Below are 13836 nucleotides of genomic sequence, written 5' to 3'. Positions count from 1 at the left end.
AGATTTGAGAACCAAGCTCTTAGAAACCCAGCGACGTGATGAAGGTGAGAGCCGAGAAGCTTGATCATTACCGTGAGGAGGCGGGTAATGTTTTGACGTACAATGGACGATTGTGTGTGCCGAGCGATGAGGTGCTAAAAGAGGAGATTTTGAGTGAAGCGCACGACACGCCTTACACCGCACATCCCGGAAGCACGAAGATGTATCGGGATTTGAAGCAACGGTTTTGGTGGAATGGAATGAAAGGGGACGTAGCGTCATATGTGGAACGATGTCTAGCATGCCAACAAGTGAAGGCCTTACACCAACGGCCATATGGGAAGTTGCAACCACTCAAAATTCCCTAATGGAAGTGGGAGCATCTAGCTATAGATTTCGTGGCGGGTTTGCCAAAGTCACAGAAGGGCAACACCGCGATTTGGGTGATCATTGATCGACTTACTAAAAGTGCGCACTTCGTACCGGTTAAGATTACTTGTGGCGCGGACAAATTAGTAAAGCTCTACGTGAATGAGAATGTGCGATCGCAAGGAGTGCCAAAGACCATTGTATCCGACCACGATACGAAGTTTACATCAAAGTTTTGGATGAGTTTGCAACGAGAAGTGGGCACACAACTGAACTTCAGCACTGCTTATCACCCGCAATCGGACGGGCAGTCAGAGAGGACGATCCAGACGCTTGAGGATATGTTGCGAGCCGTTATCCTTGATCGAGGGGAAAGTTGGGAAACTGCTCTACCATTGGTTGAATTCGCCTACAACAATAGCTATCAAGCGACGATCGATATGGCCCCGTATGAAGCCTTGTATGGCAGGAAGTGTCAATCCCCACTTTATTGGGATAAAGTTGGCGAGAGGAAGCTCAAGATAGACAGGAGTCGTATGCTGACGTGCGTCGAGCTGGAATCAAATTCGACGTTGGCGACAAAGTGTTCTTGAAAGTATCCCCGGCGAGAGGAGTTGTGAGATTTGGAGTAAAAGGCAAGCTGAAACAGTATTTTGTGGGACCGTACGAGATTATTGACGAAGTAGGTCCTGTAGCGCATCGTTTGGCGTTACCTCCCAGCTTTGGGAACGTGCACAACGTGTTCCATGTGTCGCCGTTGTGCAAATACGTGTTCGACCCCAAACATGTGATTCACCAAGAGAAAGTGATCTTAACCCCCGACATGAGCTACGAGGAAAGGCCAGAAGCAGTCCTAGATCGGTAGGTACAAGAGTTACGAAACAAGTCGATAGCGTCCGTGAAGGTGTTGTGGAAGCACCATGGTCCCGAGGAAGCTACGTGGGAGTTAGAAGAGAAAATGAAAGGAAAGTTTCCCGAGTTGTTTATGTGAGACGATCAAATTTCGGGACGAAATTTCTGTTTAGAGGGGAAGGATGTAACATCTCAAACTTTTGTGACTCTTTTATTTATGTTTTTGAAATTTTCGAATATGAAACTTTTGTTTCTATGTGATTAAGTGTCGTGCGTGAAAAAAAAAATTGTCGTGGTTGATGTGGAATGATGAGCTTGAGATTTTATATTTTTCCAATGTGGGAAATAATTGATATGATCATGCATTTATTCTTTTCCGAGTCTATTCATTGGAAATTTCGGCCCTTCCTAATTATTGAGATAGTATTTCATTTCTTGGATTTAATAAATTGCTTTGGGACTTCTATCCAAGTTAAATCCAAACCAATTGATTCCTAAATTGTATTACATGAATTGCGAACTCTAGCCTATTAACCTTGGGAGTTTCGAAAATCCCCTATTTAAAATAGGAGGATGAATTAATTTCTTTGATTTAATTGATGCTTTGTTGACTCCCTTCTTTTGAATTAAATCCAATTAAATCATGCCATATTTTATTCCTTCTCCCAAATTAAATAAAGATTTGGAACAATTCATTGGTTGTTCAAGCCTAATAATTTTCATCCCTTGACTAAAATTTTAGAGGATAATTTATTTGTTTCCTATTGTTGTGGAATCCCTTTTTATTCAAATAAATACCCATGTCTAATTAATTGGGGATATGAATATTTTCCTTCCATTTTGTCTCCATCCCACACGCCCATATGTTTTTATTTTCCTTGTGGAAATTTATTTATTGTTACCTATTTTGAGGGAGCCTTTTTCCCATAAAGAAATTACCTAATTTAAATCTTATTCTATTTAATTAGGGATTTAAATAATTTCCTTGTGCAATTTCTTCTTTAAATTTTTTCCCCTCCCTCATTATTTCCTACTTGGAGATTTAATTTATTTTGTTCCCTTGTTTATGGAATATTCATTGTTTTATTTCCTAAATTGTGAATTAATTGTGAATCTATTTCTCTCCAAGTACATACCAAATAAATTCCTTATTGAATTCTAGCCATAATTTTCAAAATACTTGCCTTCCTTTTAATTGTGGGATTTTATTTATTGGCCTCTATTTTATTCTTCAACAATTAATTAATTAATTAATTAACGGGATTAAACCTAGGACTATATAATCACCTAAACTAAACCCTAGCCCCCATCTCCCTCATAAATTTCATGCCTCTCCTCTCCCTCTCTATATTCTCTCCAAAAATCCTCCATTCATCCTTGTTCTTGCATCCGTTAGAGTTTATTTTCAAGAGTCTCCGACGAATCGCCTCCATTCTTGTTTCTACCGTTCGTTTTCTTGATTCAAGAAGGTATAACTAAGTTTTTCTTCTCATCTCCTTCATTGAAACTTTGATCTTGAATCCTACATGCATATAGAGGGTGTAGGATTGATAGATCGCAAAATTAATCGGTGGAAAAGTGTGATTGCATGAGAACTTTGATAGTTATGCGTTTTTTATTAAGTTTATGTGAAGTTTGATTTGAATCTTTGGTGAATGATGTGGGTTTATATGCAAACATGATTATGAGGAACTTTTAAGCATGATTGTGTGTTATAAGCATGAAAAATTGGTATTTGTTTGATTGAAGAAGAAACCCTAAATTCGAAATTATGAGCCTGAAATCTGTGACATTCGAACAGTGGCTTCTGATGTGTGATTGACATATCAAACGATCGAATTCTGATATGAACTTTTTACTGAGTGAATTTCAAGGTGTTTTCTGTGTATCGTGTGAATTTTAGCCCAGTTGGTCAAAAATGAATTTTTAATAAATTATTGAAGTTGACTGCGCAATTCTGCCAAAAACTTGTGCTCTCACCAAGAAAGTTTCGTATTCTGTTTGACCGACCAAATGACCTTCGTTTGATGTGATTCTTGAACTATATGAATATTTGAAGTGTCTTCTGAGTCGTGTAAAAGTTTCAGCCTTTTTGGGCATTGGATGAATTTATGGTGAATTGTTCAAATGAATTTCGCAGTGCTGCTAGAAATTTTATGTTCCGACCAGAGAGTTAATTATTGATTTGACTGACTATACGACGTGATTTTAGTGTGAATCTTTGTCTAGATGAACTTGAATGTGTCTTCTGTGTTGTGACCAAAATTTAGCTTCATATGAGGTTGGGTGAATTTTTAGTGAATTTTACAACACGGTCGTGCAGTTCTGCCAGTTTTCCGCCTTGATAAAATGACACTTATTTTTCAAGTTTAAAAGTATTATATGATGAATGTATGTCCAAGGAACGTGCCTAATGATGTGATCACGTGTGGTAAGTTGAAATATATTACGGTGTATTTTTCGGTCTTTGTGACAAACGTTGGGTTGGGTAAATTGAGAAAAACGATGAGAGAGAAACCATTGGACATGCATAGTAACATGATTTTGTGGAAGGCTGACTTGTGTTGTCGTTGACAAGGGTGATTGTGTATTCGTGAACTCGAGGAACGAGAGTTACCATAAGTTGGATTGTGAATTGTTAAGCGAACGAGGTGGGCTTTCTTTACAAATCTCTTTATTTTTCCGAAAATACTATGTGGCGTTATAAGGGTGGTTTAACTTGTTATGTCATACCATGGTTTGTTTTGATTGAGATTGTGTGCCTGATGCCTAGTTCGTCTGAGTTTACTCCGTTAGGCTATATGGTTGTGTTGTGAAACGAATTCGGGTCTGAGTAGGGCCGCAAACCCTATCAGGCTGTGTACATTGGTGGGATCGTGAGCCGTCCTTGCTAGTCGGCCGGTCTCGTGGGCGAATAGTGTGGCCACACTTTCGTCGCACATGGAATGATGATTGTGATTGATGGATTGTTGAGACAGTGGGGAGATTATTTGACTGGCCAGTCTATGAAATGTTTTTGTGTTCTCGATGATATTTCTTTGGTACGTATAAAACTCGAGATCACTGGTATGGATGACATAACTGTATAAATATTTTCGGCATGAGCCCATTGAGTACAACAAGTACTTAGCCCTTCGTATTATTTTTTCTTATGTGCAGGTTGAGAGGGATGTTGCGGAGGATGTTGAGTTGGACTAAGGACTTAGGATGCGTTGTGTCGTCGTACATAGGCGTTATCCTTGACTCTCTTTAAACTTTATTTCCGTTGCTATATTTTGAAACTATGTCTCAAGACTTTATTATGTTTTGTACTGTGGTTGAGTATGTTTGATTGTGTTAGGCTTTAATCTGATGTTTACCCTGTTACTCTGAAATTTTTTTTCGTGAACTAAACCAAATGTTTTCTTTTGGAAGTTAATTGGATTTTAATATTTATTTTCTCCGTTGCTTCTTTTGAAAAATCATTTGCTATAAGTCGTTGCTAATTAATAATAAATTTATAACATTAAGTTTCTTTAAACTAAAAATTTATTGTCTAAACTTTTAATGAACTTAAATATTATTCCTTTAATCTAATTAAGTTTTCATAAAATGTCGTCTTTAAATGTTGTCTTTTGTTGTTATCCCTTGGTCACGGCCGCCTCGTTTGAGGTAACCCTAGTATGGGCGGTCGTGACAACCGTCGAACCAGCCGGCGCAACCAGCGACCTCACATCATCGGGCAGTATCAGACATAGATTCACGGCTCGAAATCAGTAGCGAGATGGACCACCGCCGCACAGAACCGGGACACCCAACCCCTCAAATCGCTGACCATTCAAACCGGACAAATCGAGGCTTTGGTGCCCACATTGCGGAAAACACAAGCACACCAAGGAGACGTGCTTTCTCCTCGTCGGATTCCCGGAGTGGTGGGATGAAAATCAGAAGGCCAAGGCGAAATTGGCGATCAGGATGACCTAAAATAGAGGGCGCTTGTTCCCCGGCGACCGGAGCGGGCAACCAGGTGGCCGCCTACACCCACGGTCGGCAGGAGAACAGGGGTGGTACAATCGGGGAAGCGGCGATCGCCGATATCAGACGAGGTGGCACGTCGTTTGGAGGTAAAGGGTTGGGGTTTTTTAACCCTAACCCAACTTTGTTATTTGCAATTAAACCCACGAAGTCTACTAAATCACGCCTCTTACCCCATGACATACCCCCGATTCTGCTTTATTACATGATACATCCCATGATACAGTTAATGTGCAATTGAGTCCGATAGGAGTTAAAAGTGCGAAAATTAACCCCCCAGCTTCAGAAAAATCATTTATTGACCACAATTATTTTGCACCCCTAGAAAATACCCATATTGCGTGCATGGCAAAAAAAATACAGGGTAATACTGGAAGTGAGTGGATATTTGATTGCGGGGCTACAGATACTATGACTTATGATAAGAGATATTTTTCTACCTTTAATGATGCAACGAAAAGCCAAATTCAAACTGCTGATGGAATTGACATCTGTAAATAGAAGTGGAACTATTGAAATATCCCCTAGTCTGAAACTTAAGAATTGTCTCTATGTGCCCAAACTGTCTCACAAACTAATGTCTATTAGTCACGTAACGAAGAAACTGAATTGTACTTTATTGATGCATCCAAATTTCTGTGTTTTACAGGTTATCGGGATGAGGAGGATAATTGGGCGTGGCACTGAGCGTCAGGGACTCTATTATGTGGATGAGATAGCTCACCAAGGGGGCGCCGCCATGCTTGCTCACGGATCTGCTGATAGAGAAGCTTGATTGTGGCACCGGAGAATGGATCATCCTTCCGCGGGTTATTTCAGATTACTTTTTCCAAAATTTTCTCGTCTTAAAGACATCTCTTGTGAGTCATGTATTTTGGCTAGGAATCACTGATGCGAATCAAATTGTACATTTTTATTCCTCAAACTTTACATGATTTATATAGTTTGATACTTGCAAAAGTATGTTTTATGGTGTAGAAAAAAAATGAATGGTGAGCTCAGATGGTGAAAAAGTTGTGCAAAATTTCCAAGTTGACGGACTGGCCAGAAAGTGCTCAAAATGAGGCACCCGGCCGAGTGTGATGTTTAGAACACAAAAATTCCAGCAAGTTCTCAAAAATGGACACCCGGCCGGGTGAATTTTCGGGTGAATTTTCAGCTACAAAAATACACCCGGCCGGGCTGATGAGCGAACTGCAAATTGGCAGTTTCACACTGCAGTTTCTTTTTCCAAGGGGGGTCAGACGGTGAGAACGAAAAAAGTGGGGAGAGAGAGAGAGGCAGGAGATTGAAAAAGAGGTGCAGAGAAAGGGAGAGAGATACGATCTGCCAGCAAGGGGATTTGATAAAAAGTTTTGGAGACTAGTGATTGGAAAAGTAACGTTGCAATACAAATTGACAGAATATTCCAAGTCAAAAGTTTCATTTCCTTCATAGCTCCATGGATCAAAGGGTTTTCTATCCTTTTGTAATTGCTCCTAGTTTAATTATGATTGGCTAAAAATCTTAGTGTTGCTCCAAACATGTAGATGGATAAATTGTTCGTGTGATTTATTCAAAGTTCTTCTTAATCTTATGATCGTCGTTATCGCAATTTTAGTGTTTGAATCTATTACTTTTGGTGCACCTTTTGTAGTAGATCTTTAGGCTTATTTGAATGTCTCTTTAACTTTGAATAAGTTGGATCATTGTGGTAATGAATTATCAATTAGATTTGTTCAAATGATAATGGATTTCTTGTGCTTATAGTAATTGATCTTTGAGTCTCGCGCTTCCGTAGGATCCGTAGATTAATGAAAATTAGTTTATAGAATATGTGTTCAACTATTCTTAAACTATTGTTTGTCAAGCATGTTCAGTGCTAGCATCGAGAATTGATTTCATAGTCCCGTAATTCATAAGATAGAGTTGGATATTAGAATAAATCACCATTTTATCCATGAGTGTTTGGAGTAACATGTTCTTCTCTTAAATCGCCTTACTTGTTTTAGTTCTTCTTATTATTTTTGCATAATCTTTAAATCAAAATCCTTTTTAGTATGTGTGATCTTTGTTTTAGAGTTAAATAATCTCTCCTTCCCTGTGGATCGACACCTTAAAATACTACACACGAAGCTGTACTCTTGCAGTGAAGTGGTAATATTTGGGTTAATTAATTGAACTTGAGTGATACATTATCTATTGTAATAAGCCTGAAAATTACACATCAATCATAGACAGTTTTTTAAATCCAGTAATACCCGCATTAAAGATATTTTTTCCATTGTTCATGTTGATGTGTGGGGCCCTGCGCCTATTACTGGTGATCATGGTTTTAAATATTTCCTTCTATTTGTCGATGATTGCACTGGAATTACTTGGGTATATTTTTTGCGACATAAATCTGAAGTTTTCGAAAAGTTTACCATCTTTTTCAAAATGATTCAGACACAGTTTCACAAAACTATCTCGATTCTTAGGTCAGACAATGGTAGGGAATTTGTTAATAGAGACATGGAAGACTTTTTTAAGAAGTATGGGTTAATCCACCTAATCCCCTGCCCTTATACACCGGAACAGAATGGGGTAGCCGAGAGAAAAAATAGAATTCTTCTTGAAATAACTCGAGCTTTGTTTTTTTACTCAAATGTCCCAAAATTCCTTTGGCCTGAAGCAATTGCTACCTCGGTGTACCTATTTAATCGTCTTCCTACAAAGATTCTTGATATGAAAACACCTTTTCAAGTTCTCTCAAAATTAACAAAAGTCCCTGAACCATTTACTCATCCACTAAATTTTTTTTGATGTTCTGTCTATGTGCATATACCGAAACATGAGCGCACAAAATTTTCTGCGTGCGCCATGAAATGTGTCTTCTTGGGATATGAGATTAATCAAAAGGGGTCTATATATCAACACACTTTTCAAATACATAAATAAAAATGCATGCATCCTAAGTAAAGTCTTTTATCTCGTTTCTCGATTTTCGTATATTTTCAATTATTCGGCGGCCTCTTGTGCCCATAATTCCCCCGTTGGCTCCTCGTATTTTTCTCCATGATATCGAACTAAATCCTAAGATTTAAGCGCATAATTAAATCATCGCATTTATATTTATTCCAGACTTAGGATAAAATTATTCATCCTTCAAAATATATAAAATTATTCATCTTTCGAAATATTCTGGGATTAATTAAATAATTTGTCACGATTAATTATCGGCCCAAAACTTAATTATTTTATCCACCTTATATCTCCAATTTAATTTAAAATCCCCAAATAAAATAAAAGAGAGCCCAAAACATCCAATTTTAGTTATTGAGGCTCACTTTCTTTTTTAAAAAACAAAAGCCCAATACTCCCACCATCCTCATTCACGTCTCTCTCTTCCTCTCTCTCTCTATCTCTCTATTTCTCTCTCTCGTCGACAAATTGAAGCAGCTCTCAATCTGGTGTCGCCTCTTCTGATTCACCAGCTGCCCCATCGTCGCTCCCCGGTCGCGTCGACCATCACGCCGAGAAATGGAGCTGCTGTAACGCCGTTGTCAACGCTGTCGGCTTCTCCGCCGGTTCGCGCAGTTGTCCGAACTCGTCCCGAACAGCTCCGAAACTACACCGCGCATCCCCGAAACCGATTCGATTACAACTGAACAGATAAGTTATTTTTCTTTTCGTTTTTTTAGTTTTCAATGACACTGTGATGGGTGTTCAAGAGGGCAGACATGAGTTGGATGCAAAAATGTATGCGTGCATTGCTGTGTGTAGAGTTCGAAATTGGAAGGGATTATACCTTCTGCCGAAAGTTGAATTGTGATGATACTAGCGTTGGGAGAACAAGGAGGTTCTTCCGGATGGTGATTTCTGTCAACATTAATCACTGATGTTGATTTCGAACAGTAGTGAGAAATCTCCAAAATGAATTGATAAAATGGATTACCTTGAATTGAAGTTGAGAAGAATGGGTCTTGGTTTTTGTTGCTGCAGAGAACGATTAGAAGAGAGAAGAATAAAATGATTGGAAGTGAACAATATAGTGGGAGGGTGGTTAAAGGTATGGGAGAGATTTAGGGGTGAGGGGAAAACTGTTTTGATCGTAGGTTGAGAGGGGTGATTTTTGAATTCCTTTTTTTTGTTTTGGATTAATTTGAATTAATTTGGTATTTATTTGCAGATCACGGAGGAGGAATATCTCATCACGGAGGAGGAAAATCTCTGTAGAATCTTTAATTAAATTTGAATTATTGACTTGGTGACCAAGTCAACAAGAAGAGGATTTGATTTGATTTGTTTAATTCACGGTCCCTTTGTATTTTCTTTAAATTATACAGCCCACAATTTATTTATCACGGACTGGAGTTTTATATAATTTATTCAATTTATTCGATTCAACTTGCGAATTGAGTCCAATATATATTCCTCACGAAAAAGAACTATTTTAATTCGCGTAGTATTTTATTTCACCAATTTCTAATCCAGTAACAATTCCACCCAACAATTAATTCACGGACTTCGCAACATTAATAGCATTAAATGCAAGTACTTTAGGGTTTAAAAAATTAGGTTTAGAAAAACAGGGCGTTACATCCTACCAACCTTAACAGAAATTTCATCCCGAAATTTGTTACCCTCAAGTAAAGAGTTTTGGGTACAATTCTATCATCTTGTCCTCATTTTCCCACGTGGCTTCTTCATGGCCATGATTTTCCCAAAGTACTTTCACACAATCAACATGTTTATTTCTCACATTCTGGATCTTTCGGTCCAAAATAGATTGGGGCTCTCCTTGTAGCTCAAGTTAGGATTTAAGGCGACTTCTTCGTAATGGATCACGTGCTTCGGGTCGGATACTTATTTTTGTAACTGCGACACATGAAAAGCGTTGTGCACATTTCCAAGACTTGGTGGTAGCGCCAGTCGATATGCGACGGGGCCTACTCATTCAAGAATTTCGTAAAGCCCAATAAATCGCGATTTCAATTTGCCCTTGACACCAAATCATGTTATCCTTTTTGACGGGGATAAGTTCAGGAAAACTTTGTTGCCAGCTTGTAATTGTAACTCGGTTCGTCGGACATCCGCTTATGATTTATGTCAGTCTTGAGCTTCTTTTATCCTTTCACGAATTTATCGAACAATTCCAACCATCTCTTCGACTGCATCGGGTCCAAGTGTTCTTCTCTCACCAACTTCGTCCCACTAGAGCGGCGATCTACACTTTCTTCCATATAGTGCCTCATACGACGCCATGTTTATCGTTGCGTGAAAACTATTGTTGTAGATGAACTCAATCAGTGATAGTACTGCCTCCCAGCTTCCTCCTTGGTCGAGTACCACGACTCTCAACATATCCTCAAGAGTTTGGATCGTTCTCTTGGACTGTCCATCGGTTTGCGGGTGAAACGTTGTGCTGAAGTTCAATTTGGTTTCAAGCAATTTCTATAGACTTATCCAAAATTCTTGAGGTGAATTTTGGGTCACGGTCGGACGTGATAGTCACTAGGACTCCATGCAATCAGACTAACTCCCTTATGTATATTTGAGCTAGCTTGTTGAACCCATAGCTTATGAGAATCGGTATGAAGTGCGCACTCTTGGTAAGTCGTCTATAATTACCCAAATGGCGGTGTTCCCTCTTAGAGTCCTTGGCAATCCCGTCACGAAATCCGTGGCGAAGTGCTCCCATTTCCACTCAGGTATCTCTTGTGGTTTTAACTTCCCATACGGTCGTTGATGTACAGTCTTTACTTGCTGGCAGACTAAACATCTCTCGACGAATGACGCTATGTTCCTCTTCATACCAATCCACCAAAAGGACTTCTTCAGATCTTGATACATTTTCGTACTTCCTGGGTGGGCGGTGGAAGGAGTCTCATGTGCTTCACTCATAACCTCATTTTTGAGTTCCTCGTTATCCGGTATGCATAGTCACATTCTTCACTACAATTCCCAGATTCGCCGGTTCGCACTTCTACACGAATTTCCTCTAATTTCGCATCCATCCGCTGTGCTTCAATAATTCTCGACCTTAGATCAGGTTCAATAACTAAAGTGGCGATTCGTGCTTCCACTGTTTCAGGTGCCCTCACCACTTCCTAAACGCATCTTGATAAACTCGCGTATCAGGCTCCCAAACTCACGTATATTAAAGTCTGGCATAATTACCATTCATCCTATTTTTCCTCAATTGAATACGAGACTAACTTCTTTTCTTTCTTTTTTTCTTTTTAATAAAAACGACTTCGTGACTAACTTATAACTACCAAGGTTTTGTTGGAAATATTGCAGCCTTTACACGGGCAACCTTTGCTATTACAAAAGATCACAAAACTGGAAGGTAAATAAAACAAAGTAAATATAAGAAAAGGACCAAGATGCAAACTATAGTCTTCTTCAAGTCGAGTCGAGGTGACCCTCTCTCCGCAAGACAAAATATGCCCCGGCTAGTGCTCACGGATTAGCGTAATGTCCCCAAAGATGAAACGACTTTCCTCCTATCGAGTAGAAGCACCTCTAACTCGTAGGCTCCGGCGAACTTGAATTGGAGGCGAGAACCGAGCAATGCAATGCTCCTAAGATGCGAACTAGAATGCTTGAGCTAGAGATAAGAGAGAATGTTTGTGTTGTGTTTTCCATCTCTCAAAACAAGCCTATTTATAGGCTAGGAAAAACAAGTGAAAGGTCTTGCAATTAGGGCACCTCATAAACATTTGGAGGTTGAAAAGCCAAAAGACTTAGGAAATGAAAAGCTTGAGGCTTCTCCTATTTCCTTCACGTTTTCAACAGGTTTCACCTTCACACCATCATCAAGCAGAGCATATCATTTAAGTTAAACTGTGACCGACGAACAGGAGTAATGGACAACCCAAAAAAATTGCGAATTACAAAATAAATTCATACATATGAGGGCAACTAAACAATAATATTTGGGGATGGGTTTGTTAAATTTGGAACACACATTGTAAAGACACTCATTCAAACACAGATGACGAATCAAATGCAACACAACCTCAACTATTAAACGAATACAAACATGAGCAACATAGGGGCTGAGAAGTTGGAGTACATGTGATAGGATTTGTATCCTATCAGAGGTATGGGAGCACACGTTTGAATTGAATAGAAATTTAAGAGGCAAACCCTAGCAGCTACTAGGGTTGTTCGAAACTTTAGGTTTTGAGAAGAAGAATCTTTCTTTCTTATTTCTCAATGAATATTTTTCTAATGGGATTCTAGTATTTATAGAATCCGCAACCCTAGATGGTTTGACTTGGGAAAGAAACCCAAGAAGATAAACATAGAATAATAAATCTAATCTAGACTCGATAGTCAAATCTTGCTAATAAGGCAAGGTTTGATTATTCCCTAATCTATTTTGTAACCAAATCTGCCCAACGACTTGGTCGAGAAGTCACACGCCTGGGCCTTAGCTGATCCTTTTGTTCGTCCACGGACTCGGCCTGCTCTCTCTCTCTTGCCCACTTCGTCAATCGTTGTCGCTTATCATGTGGCGTTGGAGTCCCTATCAACCTGTGGATCCCATGGATAGTTTGAAGTAAGCCTCCGATCTTTGATAATGCTCCTAACCACTAGATTATGCAAACCTATGCATCGTGATACTCAGAAATTGACCTCCAATAATCGGTGATGCCCCTCCCGGACCGGTGGGGGTCTTAATTTTGATAGGCCAGAAAGCGTATAAATATCGTGGAAAATAGTGTGTGATATTCGAATTAGCGCTCCTGCAACCTGTGAAAAATGATGGGAAAAAGAAATTTCGAACGGATATTTAGGGGATTTTGTCGTCAATTCTGGGCGCTGAACTCGATGCAGAATCAAATACTACATTAGGGCATCCGCAGTGGTGCGGATGTCCCGCCGGACAACCCTACGGACTTCCCAAAAACACCTTCTGCCACGTCATAAGGACTTCCCACTGGAGTGCCACGTCATAAGGACATCCCACTGCACACAGGGGCGGACATCCCCAAGGACATCCCGACGGACTTCCTACATTAATAAAAATTCACAAATTCACCAAATTAAATAATTTACGGAAGTAAACAATTTACGGAAATAAATTTACGGAATGATTACGGAGTAATAATTCCATTAAATAAAAAAAGAAAGGTACAATTAAAAAAAACTAAAAAAGTACATTTCAACAAATAAGAATTTCATCCACGACCCCTTCGCTGCCATACTTTTTCAATTATATCGTTTTGGAGACGAATATGAACTTATTTTTGGAGCATGTCAGCAAATGCACGAACTCGCTCGACCTCGTCGTGGGGTATACCCATGTTGTGTTGGTTGCCAGTTGTGACAAAATTGACGGCCGAACCGACGCCTATGCATTGGTGGTTGAAAAGGGGCGACAACTGGAGGACGTTGATGTCATTGTTGACCCGGTTACTCCAAAATAGGCATTCCAAATCCATAGCCGATAGTCAGCTACCGCTTCAAGGATCATCGTGGGATTCTTGCCCTTGAAACCCGTAGTGTACACCCCTTTCCAGGCAGTGGGGCAGTTCTTCCACTCCCAATGCATACAATCTATGCTGCCTAGCATCCCCGGAAACCCGTGCTGAGTCCCGTGCATATCCAGCAGGGCCTGACAATCTTCGGGGTAAGCTTCCGAAGATA

The sequence above is a fragment of the Salvia splendens genome, chromosome 19 (assembly GCF_004379255.2).
Source record: "Salvia splendens isolate huo1 chromosome 19, SspV2, whole genome shotgun sequence".
Taxonomy (NCBI): Eukaryota; Viridiplantae; Streptophyta; class Magnoliopsida; order Lamiales; family Lamiaceae; genus Salvia; species Salvia splendens.
This window is presented reverse-complemented; position numbering follows the sequence as displayed.